The following is a 14,755-nucleotide window of genomic DNA, read 5'->3' on the forward strand; positions in this document are numbered from 1 at the left end:
AAGGAACTAAATTGGTGCAAAATGGGTAAGAAAATGTAATATAACCTGTAGGATGAAAATATTTTTACCCTTCTCAAAGTCATCTGCGTGTTTAATTCTTGTGATAACGTAATTTTAGATGAAATTGTCTTACTGTTTTATGTATAAACATATGAGTATGATAACTGTATAATTGCGAGTCTCTTATCAGGTGTGTGAACTGGTATAAATGTTTTGGCGTGTAAATAACCATTGTTCTTTTTACTATGTATGTTTAAGGAAAGTTTCTCCATATTTATCATGTGACAAGACATATGCTGCGAGCGTCACGAAGAGGACGAATTAGAACAATGTTGTAGTGGTTCAAACACTGTGTTGAAGTAGCAATGAAATAGCTTGTTGGATTAACTAGTAGTGGATTGATGTAGAATTTTGAGTAATACATGTTTATGGGTAGTTAGTTTGTAGTATAGACAACAGGTGTCTATGTGTGTGTGTGTAAATAACATGTGAACCCTATGCTGCCCTGACCTATACTTGCACAAAGCATAATCCTATTCATTTTAGTGAATTAATAAGTAGCATTTGATTTATTAAAACGGAGGTGAACCACATTAGTGATGTGGATTTAGGTATTATATTGTCAGTTCATATAATTTTTATACTGTCAATTCATTTCACTTTTATTTTTTTATATTGTCAAGTCATATAACTTTTATTTTTATGTTGTTGATTCATGGACTTTTTTATTTGCAAGAAAAAAGAATAAGTCTCACTTTTGTTCTTAAAAATTGTGAAAGACAATACTAAGCATTATTATGTATGACATTTTGTAATCACATAACTATGATGAACAATTTCTGTGAATGCAGCTGAGAACATGAAAACGAACTGGCTAAACTCTTACGAGACAGCGGGAGCAGCGAGGAGGAGGACTAGATGTAAACAGGCAGGTTTCCCAGCAGGACACACTGTCAGCCGGGCCACTTCTGCAGCACGCTCGCCAACAAAAGAAGGGCTACGGGGCAAACACTTTCCCTTGCAACCGGAGCTAATGGCCGGCCGCACCAGTGCAACCCTTCATGGAGGCGATGACCTGAGATGGCCGAGCAGTCCACCGTGTGGAAATCCATCTGCTGGCAACGCACCACACGCATGCGACCGTGACGAGACGGCCACGGTGAAACGACAGAAGACAGGGGATAAAGGGGCATGGAGCCTTTTGAGAGGTACTGTCAATGACGCCTATCAACATTTTCTGACGGATGCCCACTGTCAAGCGACAGTAAATCATGGTTTGATGTTCTCTGGTCGCTAAGGTGACACAATGAAGAGCCATTAAGTGTCATCCTTGCCCAGGAATATCAAACCGGCGAGCCAATTGAGGATAACTCTAGAATGTAACAACACAAGGGGCATGGAGCCTTTTGACATGTACTGTCCAGAGAAACTGGCAGACTTCAACGACGCTTATCAACATTTCCTGGCGGATGCCCACTCTCAAGAGACAGTAAATCATGGTTCGATGCTCTCTCGTAGCTAAAGGTGGCACAAAGAAGAGCCATTAAGTGTCATCCTTGCCCAGGAATATCAACCTGGCGTGTCAAACGAGGACACCGCACGAATTTGACAACACAAACATGGAACCAAATCGAGATGTACGTGACACGGGCCACCAAGAGAAACTTCATGAGAGGGCAGAGACAGCGGGATTGCACGCAACAGATGGAGAAAAATCCCTACTGACAGCTGTGGCGACGAAACCTCCCCTCCTCCTCCTATACTGTGCCTCGGAACAGTGGAACTACTGAGTGTGTGGTAGTGAAGAGTGATTATACGGTTCTTAGTCCAATGAATATACGTGTGTTTCTGTCAGAGGAACTTTGACTCATGTGTTTTGCAAGGGTTCGATTTATTGGTGTTTATTAGACTGACTCTTGTATTTTGCAGGTGTTCTATTGATTGTTTTTTTTAGACTTTGTCTCTTGTATTTTGCAGGTGTTTTATTTATTGGTGTTTTTTTTAGACATTGACTATTGCACTGTCAGAGCCGTTTTATAGATCAATGTTTGTTCTTGTGTGATGTATTAGTTTTGTGAGATTTTGTTTCGTAAATTCATTCCTGTGGCATTGCTTCATTTATCAGCCAGATAGCTATTCATGCTCGTTGGACTGTGATCGATTAGTCTTTGAATGGGGCATATTTATAGAGAGGAACCCTTTAAGGGTAACAATCACATAATTAATTGTAGTTTCACTATAATGACACAGTGATCATTGTTTGCTGACTAATTGAAATATAGTAATTAAATTAGTGCCGCAAAGTAATTTTAATTCTACAAATTATTAGTTTTATAAGATATAGATTGTGCATTGTAATGTTCTGTCTTATAGTACTGATGTTATTTTCATGTTTTTTAATTGCTGTGGCACCTTTGCAATTTTCATAAATTTTACTTGTTAATAAACATCATAAATTTTCCTGTGATCAGTTGGCTCTGGCAATGAGCAAATACTGGTGAACTCCATAAGGGTGACAACCAGAAATTGTTTTCATATTAATGACACTGGGACCATTGTTTGTACTTGGTGACCGAATTAGGTCTACACTATCTTTTAAATAGGTGTCACACAATGTTCTTTTTTTTCTCTTTGAAATTGGTGGATTCTAAAGATGTGTTGAAGCTATTGTGTTTTAGCAAGTAGCTGGTGACCTTTTGCCTTTTCTTTACATTTTTGGTTTAAGTTGGGTGTGAAAGCCTGCTTGGGAATGTCCTAGCATTGCCAGAAAATTCCCTGCAGAGTCTTTTCCCGGAGCGTTGGGGTTATGAAAGGTCTCTGTTGGATTCCTTTCATGTTAATTTCTTAAATCTGATGTCATTTACGGCATAAATTTCTCTTCTAAATTTACTGTGGTGTTTCTGACTATCTGGGAGGAGACTGAGCAGTGAAACATGTTACTTTTATTTATTTATTTATTTATTTAACCTGATCAGATTAGGGCCATCAGGCCCTCTCTTACATCAGACCAGTGTTCCGCACATGCAGCATTTCACACATCAGAGTTACATCATGACCATAGTTTAAATGAGAAAATTAGCTTACTCTAGTGACAATATGAATAAAGAGTAGTGACTAAGACTTAATAAAGTAAATGCGGCAGTATTTTTACAACAGGTGCTATACATACAGATTATGATAAAAGCAATAATAATAACAGTAAAAAAATCAAATAATAATGACAAACATGAGAAGGATTGGCAACAGCACTGAAGGTTTGTGCAGATGTACATAATATCTTGGTGTGTAAAGTAGATGTTTACTAGTATAGCGAGTTTTGGGGAAGGGAGATTTAAGGAGGGGGAAAGAGGGTAGTAATGAGGTGAAGTGCATTCATGTACCGAGGAAGGCATTACTGTTGCTTAAGTAGATACGTCATTAACTGTTTTTTGAAGCCAGACATGTTTTTAAGTTCTCTAACATAACGAGGGAGGTTATTCCAGAGTCGGGTTCCCGCTACTGTAAAGGACTTGGAGAAGGTGATGAGCCATGCAGTGGAACAGAGAGGATTTTATTATAATAGGAACGTGTGTTTCTGTCATGTTGTTCCGACATGAGTGTTAGGGACGAGGAGAGATATGAGGGACAGTGTACATTTATAAGGCAGCAGATGAGACAGAGTGTATGGAAATCTCTGCGTTTGTCTGCACACAGCCAGGACAATTTTGCATGTGCTGGTGAAATGTGATCAAAAAGTGGAAGGGGTATTTTCCTGAGAGAGGCCTTGTAGGATAATATCGCTGTAGTCAATGATTGGGAGTATAAACGTTTGTACTAATTTCTTTTTCAGATCGAAAGGGAAGAGTTTTTTATATTTTTGTAGGACATGAAGGGATGCTGATGCTTTTTTGCACACTGCAGTTACGTGCTCTGTCCAATTTAGATTTTCATCTATTATTACTCCCAAACTCTTTGTTGAGGGAGAGAAGTTAATATTTGTTCCATTTAGGATAAGAGGTGGTACGGATTCCCGATGCTTTGGGCTAATGAGCTTAGAGTGACCAACAAGTACCGCTTGGGTTTTAGATGGGTTTAGTTTTAGAGCTATGTCCTGTGCCCATTTTGACAGTGCATCGAGGTCAGTATTGAAATTTTCAATAGCTTTCTTGAGATTGCTTGGTTTCGCACTTAGATACAACTGCAGGTCATCAGCATACATATGGTATTTGCAATAGGTCAGAACCGATGACACATCATTGACATACAGAGAGAAGAGTATAGGACCTAATACTGAGCCTTGGGGAACGCCTGACACTACCTGCCGCCATTGTGATTTTATATTCCCAGACAGGACGCGTTGCTGACGAGACGTCATGTATGAGCGAAACCATTGCACCGCACTTGGTGAGAAATTTAGACCGCTAACTTTGGCCAGTAAGATGTCGAAGTCGACAGTATCAAATGCTTTGCTGAAATCTAAGAAGCAAATGATAGTCGCTTCTTGTCTGTTTCAGGTCATCTGTCACCTTTATCAGAGCGGATGTTGTGCTTCGATGTTTACGGAAACCTGATTGGTATTCGTCTAGTAGGTTGTTAGTAGTTAGGTAGTTGGTGAGCTGGTCATGAACTATATATTCTAAGGCCTTTGATAGTGCAGGAAGAAGGCAGATGGGGCGGTAGTCAGAGGGTGCTGTGGCGATGTCCTTTTTAGGCAGTGGCTTAATTTGTCCCAGTTTCCAGGCCTTAGGGAAAACACTTGTGATTAATGAATCGTTGAAAATGTCTGTTATAGAGGACAGTAGTTGATCAATAATACGTTTTACCATCTGGATAGTTGTACCATCATGCTCAGTAGATGCTGATCTAATCCGCATTATGGCTTTCTTGAGAGTACTGCAAGTGACGTGCTGTAGATAGAATTTTTCTTTGCTACAGTCGTTCATCCCCATGAAGTAATCAATGATTCTCTGTTTTTTTTGCGGTTAAATTTTGGTTGTAGGTAATGTGAACAATCGGTTTAGTTCTTCAGCTGGGACCAGGTGATTTTCTGCAACTTTTATTTTGCCTAAACCGAGACTACGGAGATTTTTCCACAGGATAGTTGGTCTACATCTATTGTCAGCTAATGTACGGGCATGTCTGAGCTTAGCGTTTCTCACCACTTGACTGACTTTGTTTCGTTTCTGTTTGTATACAGCATGATTTTCAGGTGTAGGATGTATCTTGTATGCTCGATGTGCAGCATCTCTGTGATTCATGAGCTGTTTTAGTTCATCAGTCAGCCAAGGTGCAGGTTGCCTTTTTACTTTTCTGGTCTTTATTGGAGCATATTTGTCATATAGTTGCGTAATTTTGTTAGTGAAATCCTGGAGTTTGTCGTTTGTGTCTATGAGGGGAGTAGAGGTCATCCCCCAAACCATTTCTTGTACCTCAGTTTCGAGTTCAGGCAAATTTATGCGTTTGAGGTCTCGGTATGTAGACAGTTTTTGTTTCTTTCTAGGACATTCTAGTGAATACGTCGTGGGCAGACATGCCAGGCGCAGATATTTGAGAGGTGCGGATTATTCTGTTCGGAGATTTCGTTGCGAATATACCTATGAAAGTGTGATTGGTAGTCGTCTGATGAGTAGGTGCCAGCTGAAGTAGCGTCATATTTGAGGAAGAAAGCATCCTCTTAAATTTCCCAGTGGATGGACTATTGCACAGAAAATTGATGTTAGTGTCACCTACTATAATTACATGTTCATATGACGGTTCGAGACGAGAGAGGGCAGTTTCGAAGCAGGCGAACCCACCTATTTTAGGAGGTTTGTAAAGGACACACAATAAGCACTTTCTGTTAAGTGATTTGATCTCTATGAACATATATTCCACTTGTTTATCTACATTGTTGTCGGATGTGTGCAGAACTGTAGGTGACAAATCAGAGCGTAAGTAGGCCCCTACTCCGCCCCCTCGTCTGTTGCATCTGTCGTGCCTCAGAAAGATATAACCATCTAGGCTTACGGAAGTTGTAGGAATACTTGATTTGAGCCAAGTCTCTGACAAAAGTATTATGTGTATATCAGCAGTTTGGAATATATATTTGAACTGGTCGAAGTGAGCTGGCAGAGACTGGACATTTCCACGTGCAGTATGCAGCTTGGTGCGTTCGGGTGTTGATTGCCTGAGGAGGCTGCTGACCGATGTTTGCGGGTCGTGGTTGGCGGTGGCAAGAGGGTCTGGCATGAGGAATGCGGAAGGCATGTGAAGGAGGGAGGTGAGGGAGTGTCCTCCCAGTTCTGTGCTGTGAAAGCGGCCAGGCGGGGGAGGGGGTAGGTCCCCGGGGAGGCAACGGGATCTGCAGCCAAGGTCAGTGAGGTCTGCAACGGTTCTGGAAGTAGCCGTGGGCCGGCAGAGGAAGGAATTTCGCTAAATACAACGGGAGTAATCTGCACGTTACAACAGAGTGTGATATTAATTTCACTTATGAGGATTACAAATAAAGTATGTTGGTGGGTTGCTAATTAAGCATGGAAGTGAGACTACCTTATGTAATAATTAACAAAATTACATGAGAAAAACAATTAAAGATGAAAATAGTTATGTGGGGAAACGAAATATTGATAATACAAATAATAAGAAAACTTACACGATAAAAATAATTAGAGATAAAAAAAATAGTTACACATAAACAAGAACAACCTGTCACACTAATACACTTTAAAACACACTTTATATGTAATTCATGTTATGTAATTCATGTCACACAGTCTCATACAGAACCTACATCCGCTTTCTTTTATATACTGTATCTGATAAGATACTGTCATTCCCCTTCCCTTCTGTGTGAGAGGATGAATGAGCAAATGTATTTCTAGTTGCATGCTTGATGGTAGCAGACAAGCCTGTCTGCTAGAGACCAGTAGGACCAACGTCGGAACAGGTAGCTAAGTTTTCTAAAAGCAAAGAGGTTTCTATTCTTAGTATGGTCCTGTCCGTCCCTTGCCATGTTGGTATAGGAAGCTGCCTCTCTGGTCACTTCCGTTTGTATTTGTGAGGCACCCCTCAGGAGGGACCCACGGCAGTCGGTCTGCAGCGAGCGTCTGAAGAGGTAAGATCTCTGGCTAAGTGCGTGTCTACTAAGTTCAGCCTAACTGAAAATTTAATCACCTTTATTTCAGGTTTAGCTCTAAAATATCTAATGTTATCTTAAATTGCAACGCAGTGTATTTCGAGTGTGAAGTTCAGTATATCTTCCAGTAGTTGCTTCATCACTACTTTACGAGTAAAGTGGAAACACGTGTTGATCAGTAACTCTAACTAAGATCATCAATCTTAAATGCAAATGTGCTTGAGATTATAACGTCTCATCTTGACAATATTTTTCAACATAGCAACTTTTCTTTATGTTCAACCCATGTGGGGTGTACTTTGTGAGACCAGTACCACGTGCTTATACAATTGTTTGACCCATCAGGTTCATAGTAAGACGATAGTAACCAGTTCGAGATTTTTCTTTTGTAAATTGCTTTTCGATCTAATTTATTTTATGTATCAAAATTATTGTGGAGTTACACTCTTTGTGTGAACCAAGTTGACCACGTGAAGCATGTGGTGTAATCATCAAAGTATCCCTCAGCTTTTCTTTTTAGGAAGATTTCACAGAGACTTAGTATGAATTTAGTATACCAGTGTGTGGTAATTACATGACGGACAGGATTGCGCTAATAACGTAACTTCTTTGGGTGAAAATTGAATCGGTAGGTTGTGGTTAATTTCCTCTTGCATATGTTTCAACGTTCTTCGTGTGTTATTTTATGAATCCATTGTTGTATGCAGTTTCCCAATCTTGGCTCCATATTTGATGTGTTCCGTAAGATTACAAACTCACATTTTCACAATCCTAAATAAGGCACCAGTTTAGTTATGAATCAAGTTCAATATGCTGAAATTTCAATGATCAATGTTAAAATAAATGTCCAAATATAAACTGATTTATTTCTTTTTATTTAAATTGTCTTTTTATATATATATCACCGGTTATCGTAAGATGAATACTAAAAGACTATAATTAATGTTAGTCTGGTTGGGGATTTGGTAAGCTAGACTGGATACCTGGTGAAACAGTTGCGCAGTAATGCAAGGTTAACTTCCTCACACAGCTCACTGCTTTTAACCCACTTTTATAGTCTTGAATATCAGCACCGCTCACACCTCAAATAAATGCAACAACATTACAAACGTTAATGATGTGGGCCCTGATATTTGTAGTATCGTGGTATTAATTTGCATCTTGATTCAGTACAATACAGAGCAGTCGTTTTTTAGTGATTTGTGGTGGTAACTAGTTTGTATCGTCAGAAAGATATTGGAGGACCTGCAAGAAAGTAGTGTTACGTTGGCTGCATGAAAGTCATGTGGACCAGAATTTAGGTCCTCAGAACGCGTGTGAGTGCGATGATACTTATGACAGTGTTGAAGAGAACTAACTATTGTCATCATCACATTTCCCCAAGACAATCAGCACTGGTTTGCATAGCCGGACAGACGTTACTTTTCTTATTTGTTACAGTTCGTGGCTGTGCCCTATGTAGGAGGTACTCGTGATTTTGTCTTCAACCAGATAAAATGACATTGTATGTTGTCTATGCTGTCATGACCTGTCTTGATATGGAGGGTGTTCAAGTCTCGTCCTGGCCAGAAAAGTCCACACACCTGTCACTGTCTGGAAACACATGGCATGCCGAACAACAAGATTAATGAGCTCTGGCACAGACGAGAAGTAGCGTGGAATGACGTACCTGAGTCTGTCATCCAAGCTCAGTTCGATCCATGTCCGCCTGCGCTTGAGATACTGGTGCTACCATTGGTGGTAGCTTTTTCTACTGAATTTCGCATCCTTTGTACCCAAACAATTACCCAAGTAACTTACCATGTATTGTTCCTACTACACCTAATACACGTATTAAGCAAAGTTTCACTATTTCACTGGATAATCGGTGCTACCGTTTTAATTACCTGAAGTATTTTGTCTTGGTCATCTCTGCTCATTCGCCTCAATGCCACTGAAAACTCGAGGCATATATTACATTGCTTGTTGTCAAAAGTGAACTCAGCTAGTGTTATAAAATTTGCAACCGGTCACTAGAGTCAGGTAGTACATGGGAGTCTAGGAATATCTCCGTGCTATGGAAACCGTAACAGAAAAGTCGAAGGTCACAGGGAACTCAACAAGCTAGCAGTAATGCATACGTTCGTGTAACAATCGCTCGCTAGTCTTTTGTAAAGAAACATCTTCAAAACTTAAAAAGACACTTTCAGGTCTTGAAAAAAACTTCATTTTACTACGATATCAATTCTGTAAAATAGTTAGCAGTATCAGCAACAGTGTTACGCTGGGCTGAGTTGTTATCACGGCATTTGCGTATTCTGTGTCGAAGAGTAGCCAGGTTGACTTCAGAGTATGAGTACCGTAGACGGTAAGCAAAGTCGCGGAAGCTCGTTCGAGCGGATACCACAGCTGGCGCCAGAGGATGCACAGCTTCATTATTCCGGGCTTTACGCGATGTTGATGTTCGCTAATTAACACGGTAATAGTCAGCCATACGATGGCGCAGAGCACGCATACGAGTTTTCGAAAACTTGAAGCGTCACTGACTTCTCGACTACTCGTCCGCCATGTGCGCAGCGGGGAGATGAATTACTAAGGAATCTCACGTAATTTCGTTTGTTTCTTTCGACAAGGAAAATATATATTGAAAGGGAAACTGTGGTGTCGTTCTTGAAACGCCGTTTAACTAACGCATTTAATCCTTGAAGTCATTATACATTATTATAGTTAATATGCAGGTTACGTTCTATGTTTATATGTAGCTACATCATTTTATTCCATTCGCTGGTAAAGTTCATCTCCATTCGATGAAATTTGTATATCATCAGCAAAACGGACATAGTAAGGGAAGGTTCCCTTAACTTGTATTCCTTATTCGTTTTCATGTTCTAGAGCTTCTTCTGTGTTGCAGGAATACCAAGCCATTTAACTAGTGCTCTATTCCCTCGATCGTTTATGACACGCCTTATGAGAAACGCGTGTGGTGGTGAGCGCTTCTGCATTTCCTTGGTGTAAAAGCATCCATGCCACTCCTGTCCTCCAAGATGCAAACTCAGAGCTTCGTTCCATGCACTATGGAAACTGTGAATGTCTCACTCGATTAATTTTGGAGGTGCGACTTCTCAAACGCTGTCTTGTTTTCTGAAACATGCAAAAATCATCCACATTATATTTCTGTTTATGTATATCCAGCATCGTAATACAATTGTACACCGTATCCATGAGTCCACTATCACGACCACCAGTTGGTCTCATTTCTATTGGGCTATGTTTCGTTAGATTACACCGCACAGTTATTTCTGGAAGGATATCTGTTCATTTGTATGAGCAGTGAAGATTAAAACGCATCCACATTTGTTCTTTTAATGTTCTGTTCAGACATCCCACAATACTCGCCTTCAGGTTGGTGAACGTAGATACTACTGCATCATGATAGTGAAATAGCTACAAAAAAACTCTCCACTGCGATCGGTTTGGAGGTTGTATGGCCATCGATTCATCCCTGTCTGCAACAGACGTTCAAATGAATGCACGATGTTCCCCGTTTTTGTTTTAACAGACAATGTCAAGGCAAATTTGGACAATGTATCAATAACCATTAAAATATATTTGAGTCCGTTTTTCTCATGTGAATATTCCTTCATATCTACAAGACCAGCCTGCCGTAAGCCATCCAAACCTTTAATCATAAAATTCCCAAAATACTATGTTTAGCATGCTGGTTTGTGCAGCTCGCGAGCTGTTGTCTCCATACTCATTTGAGTACACCTCTCTCTCTAAGTTCTAAAATTATTTAGACAACCTCATCCAAATCAGCAGTATTGCCCACAGCAGCTGATTCCATGAGCAGTCATAGTCGATTTATTATATTATTAGATTCGCCGTAGTAGATATACTGAGCAGGCTGATTGCTGACTCTTTTACGCTTAATACTCGTATCAGTACCATCGCCACTTTTGTATCGACCGTCGAATAATAATTATTTTGTAGTGTCTCTGTATTTCGAACTGTGTTGGTTTCCTGCTTTCTTGTGTACATCGATCAGTTGTAGCATTTCATCATTCATCTCCAGATCTTTGGGGGAAAATTTGACTGTTTCTGAGCGTTTTAGGAAAATGAGGTTCAGTAGACCTGGTGTTCATTGAAATTCACTATCTCCTATCTGTATTGTTTTTTCATTTATCATTACGGGGTGTGTGCTCATGATTTATGTTTTTTTCACCACTGACACTGAATGTTTTGTTTCTTCTAGGATCGCTGTGACGGTTAATGAAGAAATCGGCAATAGCATCATCGTCGTCGTCGTGTAATTTCGCTGAGAGTTCATCGAGAGATTCAGCAACTGGTGTAAAGGTTTCTCGCATTGTCTGCTCCTGATGCAAATATCCTAGCATCAACAACCGTTACTTGTCTCGAACAGTCTTCCATGCAATTATGACCGTTTGATTAGTTGACATCTTGTTATATACTAAGCGGACTGCTTCACAGGCTGCACCTTATATGCATTTTGCCCAACCATTACAGTTAAGTAATGTACCTTCTTTTCATTTCTACCTAATTTTACAGTCAATTTGCTTATTTTCCTTCTCAGAATGATGTGGGTGTACGTCTCTAGTATCTTAACCCAAGCATCTAATCCATTGCTCAATTTCAGAAGGATCTGGGCACACATGTCTGGCTCCTTAACTTTACATTCGAGAGACTGAAATTTTCCATCTATGTACAGATGCATTCTGTGCCTATGCACACATGCCCTCTCGGGATGAGTGACCGAGATATGTGCAAACTTGTCCATCGTGTGATGTATATTAACATACTCTCACTTTTTTCTTAGCTGTATATATAGAAACTCCATCTGTACCGACTGTCATCCAGTTTTCTTGATATAGCAATAACAAAGAAACCCATACTGTGTGTGATTCCAGCAATTGGTAGATTTCTTTACAAAACCACTGAATGATATGTCAGTTCCTGCATGTGCCTGGTGAATGTGTTTTAGATTCAAACTGTCTTGTCTGAAACCTGTAATGAGATTTGCATTACATTTCAGCAACTTTTTTGTGATTCTGGAATATGTCTGACTCAAAATATGCCAGTACCCACCTGCTGACCAAAACATAAATATCATAGAATTTGGTCTTGGCTTACCACAGCAACATCGTCAAATATGAACATTGGGTTCCGCCAGGGGAATTCGACTGCTTTGACTGAATGCCATGTATGTTACACCATCAACACGCTACAGTATCATTTGCAGTAGCAGGCAATTACGTTGAAACCGTCTTTTAAAATACTCATACGTACACAAAGCTGACTTCATCCTGGTGTGTTACTAGTGACATGAGAACATTTGCCTTGCCACGGTTGGATGGAGCTGCAATTATGGCTGTTATGTAATCAGATAAGAGTATACCACTCTTCTTCTTCTGACCTTCTTATGCACCATCACAGGACCAGTTACTTACAAAAAAGGCCTGATCCATCACTCACGTGTCCATTATATCCACTACTTCGGATTTTGGTGTACAACGGGTTTTTGTAGATAAATGAATGCTTGCAGCAATAAAATATAGCGCAATCATCTTACCGACTTAGCTACAATGGCTGCACCTTAGATGATATAATGACAGGGTAATTAAATAAGAAAAACTGCGAAAGCTTCCCATTATATATACTTTACTTACATTTCACCAATGATACATAGATTGCATTACATCAACAACAAAAACAGGTTATTCATATTTTACAGTATTCCCCCATCACTGTCCCTATTATGCAGCAAATTCCACATGAAATTCTCTCAAATGGATGGGTGTTCCTTTAGCTTCCTCTTTTGACATCGTATTGATGCAGTGTTCTAGATCATTTGCATGTATGTTATATTTATGAAGATAGATACGATGTCTTTATATATAGCTTGAACACAAGGCAGCCCACGTTTCAGTCTTTCCAGCACAAGTGAAAAAACTATCTGCAGGCCAGACAGGTTTGCAATGGTGGAGTGTTGCAGATAAATGGATCAACCTACAAATCTCACCAAGAGTTTCACACCATCGTACAGTGATGTCACAGACAGCATCAGATCAGCACTGTTAATGTCTGGAGATGGAGAATACTCGGAGGTCATCCATTGGTTTGATGTAGTATTCTACACAACATAGTTCATTCCATTGTTTTAGACAGCATCAGACCAGCACTGTTAATATCTGGAGATGGAGAATACTTGGAGGTCATCCGTTGGTTTGATGTAGTATACTACACAACGTAGTTCATTCCATTTCAATTCCATAAATCACAGTTTAACACTTCTTTGTGCATTTTGAATCTCTAACACGACACGCATGCCACTGTCCACTGATGCTTCTATGCCAATATTTAAGCAGATTGAACCGCTAGCTGTTAAATTATAAGTTGAAGTTAAAAGCGATAGAGCACTGTAGGGAACTGACAGCTTCTCATCCACCACATCTATCCTTGCTGTAACACTGGAATGTTCTGCGATAGTGCGTATATTAGAGTCCAGTACTGGTCTGCACCGTGTGATGTATGACCCTTCTTCTCAAAGTTGTGGAATTGCTACGTGAGCAGGATGGATAACAGAATCTCATTGTCCTGGTCCAACATGATGATCAGGTGCGCTACAGGATCCCATGGTGCTGCTACCACTGCAGGTCCTGACTAGCAAGAGTTCGCTACAGATCCTGCTGCTGTTCCAGACTCACTGGTTGTCATTTTCAGTCCAGACACACAGGAGGCCGCTGAACAAAGAAGAACAGAAAACAATAAGCATTCAAAGACAATGACACAGAGTTGAACAAAGAAGGTGAACTTGGCAAAGAAGAGGAGGAGGAGGAACTACCATTTGCAGTAATTGTCCAATGACATGTAATGAGTACTTACTTCTTCACTTCTGCAATGCAGAGGCAGATGAGGATCTCAATTGCTGCTGTTGACACTTCATGGTTCTTCTTCTTCCAGAGAGTGACTGTGACTGTGACTGGTGAACTACCATATCTACCCTATGTCCCTTAAGTCACGATCATGTGGCCAGAAATTAATTAAACAATCAATGTATTGCTTTCTGCAGTATTTCGTTTGGTCGATTCCCAGTTAGGCATTTGCATTGGAAGGAGTACTAACATGCACCAGTATCCGACAGGCGAAGGTATGGGGGGGTGGGGGGGGGGCTTCCTAGCTAAACACTGCTTTGTTTGTGGTTCAGACTAACAACTGACGGTGTGTGCAGGCCAAATGGTAGCACACAACAGGAATTTCTAAGGTATCAAACATCTTAGGGTTACTGCAATAGCTAGTCTGAGCGCCACATGAGGCAGCTGGCACATGGCGTGGCCGATAGCAGGTGCAGGTGCTAAGGTGGTGTGGTGCAGTCTGTGCATGTGGAAATACATGATGTGGTTCGCCTGGTGAAGCCGTCAGAGTTTGAGTGCAATGCACTGCAGTTGGTACGAAGGATTTTTAACAGTGTAATCATCTATGGTGAGAATGTTGACAGTATTCCTTGTGTGACTGGAAAATAGCGATGTATTTAAAAACTTCTTTTCGAAGAAATTTATAAGACCTGCACTTCGAATACAGCAGAGAATGATGAGAAAGAGATATCTAACCCTTGCAAACTGAATTTTATAAATAAACAGTATATTCTTTGGTATGTAATTCAATTTC

This window comes from Schistocerca cancellata, chromosome 3 (assembly GCF_023864275.1).
Source record: "Schistocerca cancellata isolate TAMUIC-IGC-003103 chromosome 3, iqSchCanc2.1, whole genome shotgun sequence".
Classification (NCBI taxonomy): Eukaryota; Metazoa; Arthropoda; class Insecta; order Orthoptera; family Acrididae; genus Schistocerca; species Schistocerca cancellata.